Consider the following 16,374-nt stretch of genomic DNA (forward strand, 5'->3'; position numbering starts at 1 on the left):
ATTTATTACGTTAATACACGACAATATGTATCCAGTCTTGGATACTTAGTACGTGAATACGTATATATATATACCCAATACTAACCACCAAGCTTAACCCCCTCCACTGGCGACGTAAAGACTTACTTGAAGGCCCTGTCACCGAGTATATGACGTGCTCCTATAGTGGAACACCACTCGCTGGGGGTCCGGGTTTTTAAAAAGACAAACAGCTTCAAAACTGGGATAGATTAAGGGTTCATTACCTAACCTTATCTTATTATCGCAATGTGCTGTGTGCTGTGTGTACCGTCAGAATCCCTGAAGCTCAGGGACCCAGGGTATCTCCCCCTTCAACCACTGGTGCAGGGTCTATTAGTAAACACACATGGTCTCCCCTTATTACACTGATGTACCAAATAGAAGCCCTTCTGATTTGTGTTGGTGATCGTTTCGATTAGCTTGTCAAAGTTACTGATCCAGAAATGAATATTCAGATTGGCCAAAATCTTTCAACCACTTGTGTTTTCCACATGCCTTACAGCTGCCTAGCCAATCAGGTCCATAAGGATCGACTTTTGTAATTAACGGTTCTTTCCTCCAAGCATTGTTTTCCAAATATTGTAATAGAACACATGCTTTCTCATCATGACAAAATGGAAAAACTCTTTTATTGGTGTACACCTCAACTTTTCCATCTTTTCTCCATTCATGATATTTTCTATAAAGAGTTGCGTTTCCAGCCACTTTCTTAACATATTTGGCAAGATCCTCGATTTTCTCAAAATCGTCTGCGTATATGAAAGAGTTTGGGGGAGCTAAGCGTGTGTATTCCGACTTTTTCGCGCCAATTACGATAGGCACAGATTCGTACTCTGCGAGTGCTTTCCAAAATTTCTCCGTAATGTATTCTGAACAACATGTATTCTCAACAGCAAGATAAAATCGATGTGTCCTTAAAATTTCGGATCCTCCAGAGTTACGTGGAATTTTGTGATTGCCACATCCTCCGTACATTTCAATATCGATGAAATTTGACAGAAAATAAACAAGTGCTGTTCTGTTCCAGTATGCATGGTGACAATGGCTACTTGCCCAACTAACCGTCGCCACCTCCGGGGACTTTCCCGTTGTAACGTTAGTTGGAAAGTCTATACTAACGTTGAAAGGAATGTAAGCACCAAATGGTGCGTACACTTCAGATTTACTATGGTAACCAAAAGTCATGTTGAATTGTAAGTCTTCCAATTCTCGTTTACGGCTAGCGGTAGGCGGAGATGTATAGGCGCTTTCAGGAGTAGAATAGAGCCAAATTTGACGTGGATTTCTTTTACGCAGTAGTGTCTGCCAGTGTTTTATAGAGGTAAATCTAGTAAAGATAAGAACGTCCGCGACTTTACTGGAGTTACCACTTGTGAAACCATCCTTAAATGAGATGGTTCTATACGTTCCGGGACACTTCACTGTTCGAAATAACCACTTGCTGTGATACTTTTTGGTCACTGCCACCAGTGATACAACTATGTCCTTATTGATATCATAAACGGGCTTTCCCTTTTTTACATTTTTATTACCATCACTTTCATAATTTAACGATATTGTTTTTGTAATATTTTTACCATTCTCACCTTTCGGAGTCTTTGCACTAGTCGTGTTATGGACGCGTTCACTAACGGTCGACTTATCGATCAAAGAAGTCACATTTTCAACATCCGAATTTCTGATCGCTAAATCAACATTGAATTTATTTAAAATATCCATATTGAGCATATCAAGTCTGCTCGACCTCTCTGGATCCGATATATCCATTTCCGACCAAACCAGAGATGATTTATACCGAGGCAGTTTTCTCATATCCAACGTTGACCTTGCAAATTTCGTGTAGGTTCCCATTCCAATGATCATGGAAAAGCATAATAATGCAACAAAGATCGACTTATGCTGTGGCACTTGTACTGTATAAAACATGTTTGTTTCTTGCTTGCTCTTGATCTCTGGTCATTAATTGTATTTATGTTCAGAAAACTATAACTAATTTTACCTCTATTTTACGGTGATCCTAGTAGAACGCTTTGCGACTTCAGTGTCTAGTCGATACACTTATAGGCGTCACAAGACCGTATATACAGCCTACTGTTGAGTAAACAAGAAGAAAGTTCTTAACCTCGCTATGATCTTTATACCACAATCCGTTAGTAAAACGACGGTGTAAAGCCGTTTTATGATGCTTTCACCGTTATATTATTTAAAATCATTGAAGGGTACAACAGAGATGGGTGAGTCTCGATCAGTATACAATAGTATATAAATTTATTCATACGACGTACGTTGATTGACGATTGTTGAAAATTGGACGGTGAAATGAGGTCAACTAATCATAGGGGAGTGAGGAACGCTATAAATGATTTAAACTACATTTCGCCATACACGATATGTTTTTCTTTTAAATAAAGGTTTCCCCTTTTTGGCAGATAAGACTGTTTTGGATTTCCCTCCCGTGTCACTTTTTATAGTCCACTTATTAAATGTATTAATTAACAAGAAAATATTAACGTCGCACATAATTTATCACATGCCACGGCAGGCACTGAGAGAGAGGGTCCGACATTCAAGAAGGGGAAGGACATTTGTAAGACATTTCTGCTTTAAATTATATAGTGAATTTAAGCCTTAATGAATGTGACCAGGTCTTCGTTCGGTTGCAACCTACAAAGTATATCCGGAATCCAGGGTATGTGTTGGTGTACATTGCTCACCTCCGCCCCTCCCCTTCTACCAGCTCATGACACAAACAATTAAAAGAATTGGGTGTAGACTAATTAATTGATGCGTCAGATTGCACCACTACCGTGAAACTTGATGTAAAATGGGACAAGCAGGCGCGGATTCAAGGTGTGACGGTGTACCCCCATTATTTTAACCCTGTACTAAAAAGAAATAAAAGTAGTTAGGCCTACTAGCACAATGATGGCGTGCATAGATCTAGTCTAATACCTATGTTATAATATAATCATATCTCAGAATGCACCTTTTTCAATTGTAAAATTTCTGTTTATTGGGGAGTTACACCCCCCCCCCACCCCTGTAAACCTAATAAAAGGGAATCACTTTCAACGAAACTAGGACCATATATATACTCCCTTCTTTTTAAAATCCTGGATGTGGGCGTGATTTAGTGAGGTCGAGGGTAGCGGGGTCAAGTTTTTTTTCGTGCCTCTGCAAGCATCACTTTTCTTTGGATGAACCCCTGTCCCTTGCATCGAGACTGTGACTGTGTGATCATCGTCATGCAGGTGTGTATCACGATTCCCCTCGAATGGGAACAGAAACTACACATGATCTTAGCCAAAATGCCGAGAAACGATCCGCTACATGGTATAGTCGCCTTTAACGGAATAAGGGCCACACCGAAACCCTTGTGAAACCCCTATTTACCCCTACCTAAATCAGTGCCCCCGCACCATTGAAACCCTGTGCACGCCTGTATTCTCTGCATTCTCTTATCATATGTATGTTGCACAGAACTCACTAGGAAAACGGAATTGGTTGTAAAAAATATACACAATATAATCATTCCTTAGACATAAGGCAAGAGTTGCAACAGACACTTGAAGTAATATTGACATGAGCTACACCAACTTTCAAGTTGGGTCAATTTAAGAGCTGACTAGCAACTAGCGTCGTGCTACCGTGGTAGCGAGAAACATCGCACTGTTCTAGTTACGCGAAATTAAAAATGATGTGAAAATGTCGTATACTGCAAAATGATATTTGCAATGGATGGCAAAGTTACAAGTGGAAAACGTTCAGGAAAGAAAAGAAGGAAGAGCAAAACATATCGAGACAGAAAACGGGGAACAAAGTCAAAATTTAATTCGTGTAATGACGTTGATGAAGCGAATTCCGACAGCGTATTATATTCATGTGAGCCCTTTTTGCTGCTTTTGGTAGGCTATAGTATAGTATAGGCTTCTATTAACGATAGATAGCCTACATCCTAAAACGGGTTACAAATTTATTCGGAGCCAGTAGGCATATAAATAGAGTGTAGTGTAAACCAGTCTAATGTTTTTGTACCTCTAATCATCCGTGTTTGTTGTTATCATGGTTACCATAAGGCCAATGTTAACACCATACTATATTTACAACAGAGTGTTATTGTAATGTTACTGTTAGCGTTAATTATTTAGTGTTAGTGTTACTCTACACTGAAAGTTGTGAAGCTTGTGTCTCCGGCGTGTGATTGCACAGGTGTGTGCTTTGGGAAAATTACTAGCCTCAGCCTACTGTCACAGTTTGGCTTTCAGCTTGGTCCACTTCTGTTTGGGATTTCTTAGAACATTGCCATTTTCAATCTCATTTCTCCACTCAAGTCAAAGAATGTAGGGCCAAGGAGCCGACTCAATTTGGAGAGGTGGAGACCCAAATAGAAGGGAATAATGTATTTGTTCAATGGTAAAAAGAAATTTGCATAGAAGTGTACAGGACACAACATTAATATAGGCCAGTTTAGCAAACAACTCCAGTGTACACAGTAAAAATATATGATAAGTAATATTAAAATGGTCATGATTGTTTAGAACTGTTGATTTAGCACATTGTTAAGGTGTGTTAGCTCAGTAGTTAACGCCGGTGCCTTTCAATCATAAGGTCCCGAGTTCGAGTCTCTCCAAGATTAATGTCAGTCGTCCAGTTACAGAGTTGTTGACGATATACTTAACTGGAGTATTTTTTGTTACAATTTTGCAACACATTTTGTTCAGTCATACTTCACTAATTATATATGTGTCTTTCTCTTGTCCACCATAGCTTCACGAAAGGGTAGCAAAAGGTCAACTGAACTTTCAGAGAAAAAGCCGGTATCTTCACAACGCAGTACACCGTCATCGGCCGGTGAGAGACGGCTAGGAATGTCTAGGAAAAGGATTGACCAGAATGAGACACAGAGATTCACCGAGCTCATCGAGAAGGATGCTGCTCTGATCCAGAAGAAGAGAAAGAACGCATGAGAACGTACAAAATCAACCGTCGGAAACGTTATTTGGTAGAATCTTTACGGACCCGGCAGGACAAGGAAAGTGTGTTAAAATTCGCTAGGGATATTGCAGCTCAGTGTAATGATGCAGAATATTAAAGGCAGCCGTACTTTACCGTTTCCATGTTCTGCATGATTCATGAAAGACGTTAGGGCAAAATTCTGCCTGGCTGAAAAACTTTATTCCATGGGTGTCACTTTTGCAGCACTTTCAAATTGGAGTTTGACTTTGAAAAGTTTGGAGAAAGCAATTTAAGAAACGACTGTGCAAAATTTTCAACACAAAAACAAACTTAAAGAGGCTGTGTGGCATGTGTCTTTGATTTGAGGAAGATAAACCACCAAACCGTCTCAAAGAGTCCTCTATGTAGTCCTCTGTAATTGTAGATATTGAATTAACGTGATTATTTCACGTCGAGCCAGAGTCAATAGTAACCCCAATTATTTTCCATCCATTGATATGTCAAATACCACGTAAGTAATGCTGCTCTCACAAGAAAAACAATGTAACTAGTCTTACTCACTAGAAGGGGAAATTTATTGGCAGAGAACCAAGCACAGATTCCTGAAAACAAACTTTTTCTTTAACCCACGTCACTGAACTGAAAAGCAATAGGAACTATTGTCTATCAAAGTAATACAAACGGAAATATTGTCATTAATATATTAATTTATGTAAATTTATTAATACATTTTGTTAATCATATGTACATACAAATCTATAATATATTTCCTCGAGAAATTCATTCTTGTCTACAACTTTGTTGGTTGTATCGAAAGACATACGTGTGGTCCTTGCTATATAGAAACGACGCTTTCTTACTTTCAGTAGATTTCAAATTTGTTTCGGAAAGCAGCGTTTTTTACTTGGTAAAAGCTGTACTAGTCCGCCAAATTATGAACTTTTTAAAGTAGTTACACAAGATAGAAATATTATTGTGTATGGCCATGATGGTGTTACGCCTAGTGAAGGTTCAAGGGTCAATTCCAAAGGGAGTATGGATGAAAACACATGATTCATGGTTAAAGAGTAATGAGCCAGTGATTAATAAATTTGATTGTATAATCAACATTGTTTTTCACTAAAAATTAATTAATCAAATGAAACAAAAACAAAGTTGGAATATTTCAAAATTTCAAACCCATTTGTAATGAAACTTGTTTAGTCAATTAACGAGCTATGTCTTTTATGAAATCGTATCGAATCGCATCAAGAAAGTAATCTGGACCATCTGGAAAAGCCCCTTAAAGTGGATGAAACCGGTTCTGCTATCACTTGAAGTGATACGTTTGAAGTCATAGCCTAGGTACTTATTACGTGAAACGATTATACGTATCAAGTCAAGTACATGCATATGTCCTAAGTCATGGATATTTATTACTTGAATACGTTTATACTTATCAAGGCAAGTATATTAATTACGTTAATACACTTACAAGTACGTGAACACGTACATACGTATCAACCCAAGTATATTTATTACGTTAATACACAACAATATGCATCAAGTCATGAATATTTATTACGTGAATACGTATATACTTATCTAGTCAAATATATTAATTATGTTAATACACATACAAGTACGTGAATACGTACATACGTATAAACTCAAGTATATTTACTACGTTAATACACGACAATATGTATCAAGTCTTGGATACTTAGTACGTGAATACGTATATATATATACCCAATACTAACCACCAAGCTTAACCCCCTCCACTGGCGACGTAAAGACTTACTTGAAGGCCCTGTCACCGAGTATATGACGTGCTCCTATAGTGGAACACCACTCGCTGGGGGTCCGGGTTTTTAAAAAGACAAACAGCTTCAAAACTGGGATAGATTAAGGGTTTATTACCTAACCTTATCTTATTATCGCAATGTGCTGTGTGCTGTGTGTACCGTTAGCTCAGAATCCCTGAAGCTCAGGGACCCAGGGTATCTCCCCCTTCAACCCCTGGTGCAGGGTCTATTAGTAAACACACATGGTCTCCCCTTATTACACTGATGTACCAAATAGAAGCCCTTCTGATTTGTGTTGGTGATCGTTTCGATTAGCTCGTCAAAGTTACTGATCCAGAAATGAATATTCAGATTGGCCAAAATCTTTCAACCACTTGTGTTTTCCACATGCCTTACAGCTGACTAGCCAATCAGGTCCATAAGGATCGACTTTTGTAATTAACGGTTCTTTCCTCCAAGCATTGTTTTCCAAATATTGTAAAAGATCACATGCTTTCTCATCATGACAAAATGGAAAAACTCTTTTATTGGTGTACACCTCAACTTTTCCATCTTTTCTCCATTCATGATATTTTCTATAAAGATTTGTGTTTCCAGCCACTTTCTTAACATATTTGGCAAGATCCTTGATTTTCTCAAAATCGTCTGCGTATATGAAAGAGTTTGGGGGAGCTAATCGCGTGTATTCCGACTTTTTCGCGCCAATTACGATAGGCACAGATTCGTACTCTGCGAGTGCTTTCCAAAATTTCTCCGTAATGTATTCTGAACAACATGTATTCTCAAAAGCAAGATAAAATCGATGTTTCCTTAAAATTTCGGATCCTCCCGAGTTACGTGGAATTTTGTGATTGCCACATCCTCCGTACATTTCAATATCGATGAATTTTGACAGAAAATAAACAAGTGCCGTTCTGTTCCAGTATGAATGGTGACAGTGGCTACTTGCCCAACTAACCGTCGCGACCTCCGGGGACTTTGCCGTTGTAACGTTAGTTGGAAAGTCTATACTAACGTTGAAAGGAATGTAAGCACCAAATGGTGCATACACTTCAGATTTACTATGGTAACCAAAAGTCATGTTGAATTGTAAGTCTTCCAATTCTCGTTTACGGCTAACGGTAGGCGGAGATGTATAGGCACTTTCAGGAGTAGAATAGAGCCAAATTTGACGTGGATTTCTTTCACGCAGTAGTGTCTGCCAGTGTTTTATAGAGGTAAATCTAGTAAAGATAAGAACGTCCGCGACTTTACTGGAGTTATCACTTGTGAAACCATCTTTAAATGAGATGGTTCTGTTAGTTCCGGGACACTTAACTGTTCGAAATAACCACTTGCTGTGATACTTTGTGGTCACTGCCACCAGTGATACAACTATGTCCTTATTGATATCATAAACGGGCTTTCCCCTTTTCACATTTTTATTACCATCACTTTCATAATTTAACGATATTGTTTTTGTAATATTTTTACCATTCTCACCTTTCGGAGTCTTTGCAGTAGTCGTGTTATGGACGCGTTCAATAACGGTCAACTTATCGATCAAAGAAGTCACATTTTCAACATCCGAATTTCTGATAGCTAAATCAACAGTGAATTTATTTAAAATATCCATATTGATCATATCAAGTCTGCTCGACCTCTCTGGATCCGATATATCCATTTCCGACCAAACCGGAGATGATTTATACCGAGGCAGTTTTCTCATATCCAACGTTGACCTTGAAAATTTCGTGTAGGTTCCCATTCCAATGATCACGGAAAAGCATAATAATGCAACAAAGATCGACCTAGGCTGTGGTACTTGTACTGTATAAAACATGTTTGTTTCTTGCTTGCTCTTGATCTCTGGTCATTAATTGTATTTACGTTCAGAAAACTATAACTAATTTTACCTCTATTTTACGGTGATCCTAGTAGAACGCTTTGCGACTTCAGTGTCTAGTGGATACACTTATAGGCGTCACAAGACCGTATATATAGACTTCTGTTGAGTAAACAAGAAGAAAGATCTTAACCTCGCTATGATATGTATACCACAATCCGTTAGTAAAACGACGGTGTAAAGCCGTTTTATGATGCTTTCAACGTTATTTAAAATCATTGAAGGGTACACAGAGCTGGGTGAGCCATGATCGGTACAATAGTAGAAGTTGTTTAAAAGTAATGCATTCTCCCTGTTGCAAATAAGGAATGTTTTGTATTGCCTGATCTGTGATTTGTGTGTTCTAAAGTCTCTCTTTATATTCCTCGTATTAAAGCTTGGAATACATTTCATGGAAAGGATAAATTTGTACTGGAGCATGTTCAGAGGAGGGCTGCTAGGGTTATTTCCAACATTTCTCTTATGGAAGCCGTTAAAGAGTTCTTGGGCTAACTACACTTGAATTGATGATAGCGATATGATACCGTTTTAAAAGTTCCCTAGTGATTGTTTAGGTGCTTGTAATTTTTTGAATGTTTCAACTACTTCTCGAACTCGTAGTCATAGACTCAAATAAACTTCTTTTTTTTCGTCTGGATATTATAAAATTTAGCTTCTCTCAAAGGGTTGTGAATGAAACTTGCCAGAATGGGTGGTCAGTTAAAATTCTGTGCTGTCTTTGAAAAAAAAAAACATTGATATTTTCCTTTACTAAGATTGGTCGTACTTAATGGGGTTAAGGGTGCACTGCTTAATTTATTTATTTGTTATTATTGATTTTCTTTAATAAATTTATATAATATATATATATATATATAATGTTAATATAATTATGATGGCGATGATGATGATGATTTTACGCATGTGCATACCCATTTAAGAAATTTGTTATCCGGAGGCTACCTGTGGCTACCCAAGGGATGGCGCATTCAAAATGTACCGTGATCTCAGTAATGCTGATATACCGTGGCCGGGATCAATCTTCGGTATGACGGTGTCTGCCATCTGGTACTGGTGCACGAATTACGTGTGGGATAATTAAGTTTTTCCAGTAAAAATGGATTAACAGCCTGTCCATTTAACTTATGTTGCTGTTCTTCAGTCTGCCTCTGAAGAACCTGCTTGGATCGCAACATCAGATAGGCTGACTTTCAAACATGATGTATGAGACAACAAAACGAAGGAAATAATCGCTTTAAAAACGGAATGTTTAACTGTATGAATTTAACTTGTTTCATATTATTTGTTCGAAGTTAAGCTGTATAATACATAAGTACTCTTAACCAGTTTTTCTGTCTGAATTTTTGCAAATTATACCACAATTATCGTACTTTTCTTTTAAAGGGAAATTCTTGTTATAAAATTCGAACTTAGAAATGTGCAATTGATAAACCTTTTAGTTTTTGCCAAACGACAGGAACACACACAAGGAAACAACTTATACGGAAATAGGAAACATAATACATCACTCCTGTTTGTTCAAACTACTATATACCTTCTTCTCTGAATTTGTCATCCATACAATCTTTACCAGAGAAAGCATCACTTTCATAATTCTATGTGTGCAGTGTATTCTTTTATTTTAAGGTTATCGTCCAAAGAATATTAGCCTCCCAACATATTTTTCATGCCCAAGGAGCTTGCATTTTGGCTGGATTCCTCAAGTCGCTGCCGATATTCATGTTGGTGATACCAGGAATGGTGAGCAGGGTACTGTTCAAAGATGAGGTAGCATGCGTCACCCCCGAAGTTTGTACACAGGTCTGTGGCAAACTGTCACACAATAAGTGAGATGGGGATGATAATAGTAATACAGAAAGAACGAAAGAACTTGTCTCGGTAATGAATGCTTCAAATTAAGAGAATCCCAACTCCTCGGGTAATAGTTATAATAATTGAATTTACGATATTATTCCACATCGAGCCAAAGTCAGTAGTAACCCCAAGAATCGTTGTATAATCTACTCTTTTAAGATATGTTCCATCCATTGATATGTCAAATGTCCTCCTTGTTTTTCTTATGCTGCTCTTCTTATTTTGAAAAACAGTGTAATTAGTCTTACTCACATGAAAGGAAAGTTTATTGGCATGCAGAGAACCAAGCATAGAATCCGAAAATCAAACTTTGTCTTTAACCCACGTCATTGAACTGAAAAGCAATAGGAACCCTCTTGCCTATAAAAGTAAGACAGACATTATGTATAGTCATGATTATATTAGTTTATGTGTATTTATTTATACAATTTTTTTTCATATTAAACACATAATAATCCGAATTCTCGTCTTGTCTACAACTTTATTGGTTTTATGGAAATACATACGTGTGGTCCTTGTTACGACGGTATGCAACCCCACCCCCCCCCCCCCGGCCTCCCCAAGCTAGTAAAGAAATCGCTGTAAAGGGATTATTGCACCTACGCAGAAAGCAGGGTAAATTTTGTTCTAATTTCGATCAAGTTGTTTAATATTTCTCACACTGACTTATACGTTGTTCATTTATTGTAAAAGTGTTATTTTTAATTCGTATTTCAATTCTTTTTATCACTTTTCGCAGATCCAGACGCGCCTTTGGGGAACTTTTGTGTTGATAGCTTCTATGGAACGTCAACCAAAAGTCACAAAAGCCACGATGAAAAAGAATCTACTTTAAAAAGATATCAAAACGATTTTAATGTGAAACTTGTTGGAGCAAGTCTGGTGCAGAAAATTTGTCTGAATGTTTCACTGGTTACGATGTTAGGATTTTGTTTACTTCTTATGAGTTATTTCGCGTAATAGAAAGAACACAAAACAACAACAAAAACACTTTTGGAAGCAGATACAGAAAGAACGCTTTCTTACTTTCAGTAGTTTTCAAATTTGTTTCGGAAAGCAGCGTTTTTTACTTTGGTTAAAGGTGTACCAGTCCGCCAAATTACTGTACTTTTTTTAAATACTCGCCGAAGATAGAGATATTACTGTTTATGACTATATATGGTGGTGTTATACGTCTAGTGTAGGTTCAAGAGTCCATTCCAAAGGGAGTATAGATATAAACACATGGTTCATGGTTAAAGAGTAATGAACGGGTGATTAATAAATTTGATTGTATTCTCAACATTGTTTTTCACTAAGAATTAATTAATCAAATGAAACCAAAAATTGTTGAAATATTTCAAAATTGCAAACCTATTTGTAATGAAACTTGTTTAGTCAATTAACGAGCTATGTCTTTTATGAAATCGTATCGAATCGCATCAATAAAATATTTTTTTTCATCTGGAAGAGCCCGGCCCTTTCAGTGAATTAGACCGGTTCTGTTGCCACCTGAACTGATACGTATCAAGTAATGTGTACTTATTACCTGAGAATGTATCTACGTATCAAGTTTAGTTAATACACATAAATATGTGCCAGGTCATGGATACTTATTACGTGAATACATGTGGTCTGCCTTAATTTCCATTGATTTACCAAAATGAATCCCCTCTGATTTGTGTTGGTGATCGTTTCGATTAGCTCGTCAAAGTTACTGATCCAGAAATGAATATTCAGATTGGCCAAAATCTTTCAACCACTTGTGTTTTCCACATGCCTTACAGCTGCCTAGCCAATCAGGTCCATAAGGATCGACTTTTGTAATTAACGGTTCTTTCCTCCAAGCATTGTTTTCCAAATATTGTAATAGATCACATGCTTTCTCATCATGACAAAATGGAAAAACTCTTTTATTGGTGTACACCTCAACTTTTCCATCTTTTCTCCATTCATGATATTTTCTATATAGAGTTGCGTTTCCAGCCACTTTCTTGACATATTTGGCAAGATCCTCGATTTTCTCAAAATCGTCTGCGTATATGAAAGAGTTTGGGGGAGCTAATCGCGTGTATTCCGACTTTTTCGCGCCAATTACGATAGGCACAGATTCGTACTCTGCGAGTGCTTTCCAAAATTTCTCCGTAATGTATTCTGAACAACATGTATTCTCAACAGCAAGATAAAATCGATGTTTCCTTAAAATTTCTGATCCTTCTGAGTTGCGTGGAATTTTGTGATTGCCACATCCTCCGTACATTTCAATATCGATGAATTTTGACAGGAAATAAACAAGTGCCGTTCTGTTCCAGTATGCATGCCGGCAATGGCTACTTGCCCAACTAACCGTCGCCACCTCCGGGGATTTTTCCGTTGTAACGTTAGTTGGAAAGTCTATACTAACGTTGAAAGGAATGTAAGCACCAAATGGTGCGTACACTTCAGATTTACTATGGTAACCAAAAGTCATGTTGAATTGTAAGTCTTCAAATTCTCGTTTACGGCTAACGGTAGGCGGAGATGTATAGGCACTTTCAGGAGTAGAATAGAGCCAAATTTGACGTGGCTTTCTTTCACGCAGTAGCGTCTGCCAGTGTCTTATAGAAGTAGATTTAGTAAAGATAAGAACGTCCGCGACTTTGCTGAAGTTATCATTCGTGAAATCATCTTTAAATGAGATGGTTCTGTTAGTTCCGGGACATTTAACTGTTCGAAATAACCACTTGCCGTGATACTTTTTGGTCACTGCAACCAGTGATACAACTATGTCCTTATTGATATCATAAACGGGCTTTCCCTTGACATCTTTACTACCATCACTTTCATCATTTAGCGATATTATATTTGTAACATTTTTACCATTCTCACCTTTCGGAGTCTTTGCCGTAGTTGTGTTATGGACGCGTTCAATAACAGTCAACTTATCCATCAAAGAAGTCACATTTTCAACGTCCAAATTTCTGATAGCTAAATCAACAGTGGAGTTGTGTAAACTATCCATATTGATCACATCATGTCCGCTCGATCTCGCTGGATCCGATATATCCATTTCCGACCAAACCGGAGATGATTGATACCGAGGCAGTTTTCCCATCTCCAACGTGGACTTTGTCATTTTCGTGTAGATTCCAATTCCAGTGATCACGGAAAAGTATAATAATGCAACAAAGATCGACCTAGGCTGTGGTACTTGTACTGTATAAAACATGTTTGTTTATTGCTTGTTGTTGATTATGATAATAAAAGTAATAACAACAATAGAAGTAATAATACTAATAATGAAGATTTATAAAGCGCAGATATATCCACCGATAACTGTGCTCAAGGCGCAAATAATCCAGATATTACAGGTAAGTCATTCCAACTGTTCTGCCTCACTGCCTACCATCCGCGGAACAGTCAGGTTTCAGTACCTGAGAAAACTTACAGATCAAAAGCAATGGCTTAATTATTCACATTTTTTCATTAGTTTTCTTAGGATTCTTTTCACACAGGTGGTACAAATAGAGCTATTGTTGTGTGAATAAAGGAATTTCTCACTTAGCCTCTATCTCACCTTTCCAAATCAAACATCACACTTAAATTCAACTATGTAAACGTTTGACCTTACAAACGAACTTGTTTTTGATTACGTTGATGGTTGAAATATAGTTGAACAAACAAACAAGAAACGCATAGGCCTAAACATTATTACTTCATAGGGGAATTTTGGAACGAATCCCTGTGTGATACAATGCATTAGATAGATATATATACATATATATATATATACATATATATATATATATATATATATATACATATATATAAGTACTTGTAAGTAAGGTAACCCCAAAATACAAACTAACAAAGTATAACAAAGGTAAAAAGTATGACAAAAAAAAAATGTTTCAAGAAAAATGAATAATAATAAGAAAAAGTGTGGGGGAGAGAAAAAAATTTAACATATTATATAAACTATATATATATAATTGTTTTTAGCAAAGTTAAAAATCTTATTTCGATAAGTTGAACATTAGACGATAGAGTTGGTACAGTCACGAAAGATGGCGCTGAAACAGAAATTGATGTTTATTTCGTGAGGATTTTATTTTAGCCTCTTCTTAATATGTCTTTGTTTGTTTGTTTCATTCTAACAGGTGGAATCTCTGCTGTCATATACACTGACGTATTGCACTGTTTATTTTTACTGGTTGGAGGATTTACCTTAATGATTTTATGTAAGTATAATAAGGGAACTTTTTATTTTTAGGCACCATAACGCATGCGCAATACCAACTTCAACAGTTCGTGATCCCAACGCTACTTGTGGCTACCCAAGGGAAGACGCATTCAAAATGTACCGTGGTCCGAGTAATGTTGATATACCGTGGCCGGGATCAATCTTCGGTGAAACGGTGTCTGCCATCTGCATGGTACTGGTGCACGGATCAGCTGTGGTATCAATTAAGTCTTTTTCCAATTAGAATGGAATGATAATCTGTCTGTTTAACTTATTTTGCTCTTCTTCAGTCTGTCTCTGAAGAATCTGCTAGGATCGAAACGTCAGATTTGACTTTGACTTTCAAACATAATGTATGAGACAACAAAACGAAGGAAATAATCGCTTTAACTGTATGAATTTAAAATATTTCATATTATTTGTTATTTTCGAGGCTAAGCTGTATGATACAATAGTACTCTTTACCAGTTTTTTTTTCCAAAAATTAGTTAATGATACCACAATTATCGTATTTTCTTTTAAAGGGAAATTCTTGTCATAAAATTCGAACTTCGAATTGTGCAATTGAACACCTTTCTATTTTCTTCGCGATATAGGACACGGACACACACAAAAGAAGCAACTTATACAGAAAATAGAAAAATAATGTAGCACTCCTGTTTTTTTCTAGATACTGTAGACCTTCTTCTCTGAATTTCTCATCCATACAATCGTTTCCATAGAAAGAATCACTTTCATAATTCTATGATGTGTGCAGTGTGTTCTTTTATTTAAGGTTACCGTCCAAAGAACATTAGTCTCCAAATATGTACTTCATGCCCAAGGAGCTTGCATTTTGGCTGGATTCCTCAAGTCGCTGCCGATATTCATGTTGGTGATACCAGGATTGGTGAGCAGGATACTGTTCGCAGATGAGGTAGCATGCGTCACCTCCGAAGTTTGTAAACAGGTCTGTGGCAATCCGTCTGGGTACAGCAAATTTGCATATACAAAACTAGTGGTCGAAGTTGTACCAGAAGGTAAGTTGAACGTATACAATGATACAATATATACGGTATCAAATTGGTTGGAAGGGGCGGTGACTAAGGGTGCGAGGCAAATATCTCAACTTCAATCCTAATTGGAAAATGACGACGTCCTCCCCCCCCCCACCCTTCGTCCCTTCTTCCGCGTTCTGATTAACATGCTTAATGATATATTTCATTGCTACACCATGACAAGGAGAAAGTCAATGTATGCCTCAGAAAGCTCTGTTTGATGCCCCCCCCCCCCTTCAAGTATTCAACTCCCTTCCCTTCCCCAAACCCATACCCTACCGTCTCTACCCAAATTAAACCTTCTTGGTGTTTGAGATCTAAACTGGCCTCTAAATGCGATATTAACTTATAATTGTGACTTTATATTATTCTAATCATCATATTTCCATGGATCCGCGATGCAATGGAACAAACAAAAACCGTTTTGCTTACATGTGTATGGTTTTTTTTTTTGCTTTATTTTATTGACAGGACTAAGAGGTTTAGTAATAGCCGATGTTCGCAGTTCTTTAATGAGTTCCTTGACATCCATATTCTTGTATTTGGTCTACACTGTTCAAGTTGCAGTGCAGTCAAGTTCAGCGCCGTGCATTACATTACAGTACACGACATTACAGTGCAGTACAACACAGT

General features: G+C 37.3%; 1 protein-coding gene across 1 annotated transcript in view; it reads left to right on the forward strand.

Annotated features, from left to right (window-relative positions):
- Positions 1–16,374, forward strand: part of LOC139981189 (sodium/glucose cotransporter 4-like) — a 58,868-nt gene that overhangs the window by 42,241 nt on the left and 253 nt on the right. The window lies entirely within an intron of this gene.

The sequence above is a fragment of the Apostichopus japonicus genome, chromosome 15 (genome assembly GCF_037975245.1).
Source record: "Apostichopus japonicus isolate 1M-3 chromosome 15, ASM3797524v1, whole genome shotgun sequence".
Lineage (NCBI taxonomy): Eukaryota > Metazoa > Echinodermata > Holothuroidea > Aspidochirotida > Stichopodidae > Apostichopus > Apostichopus japonicus.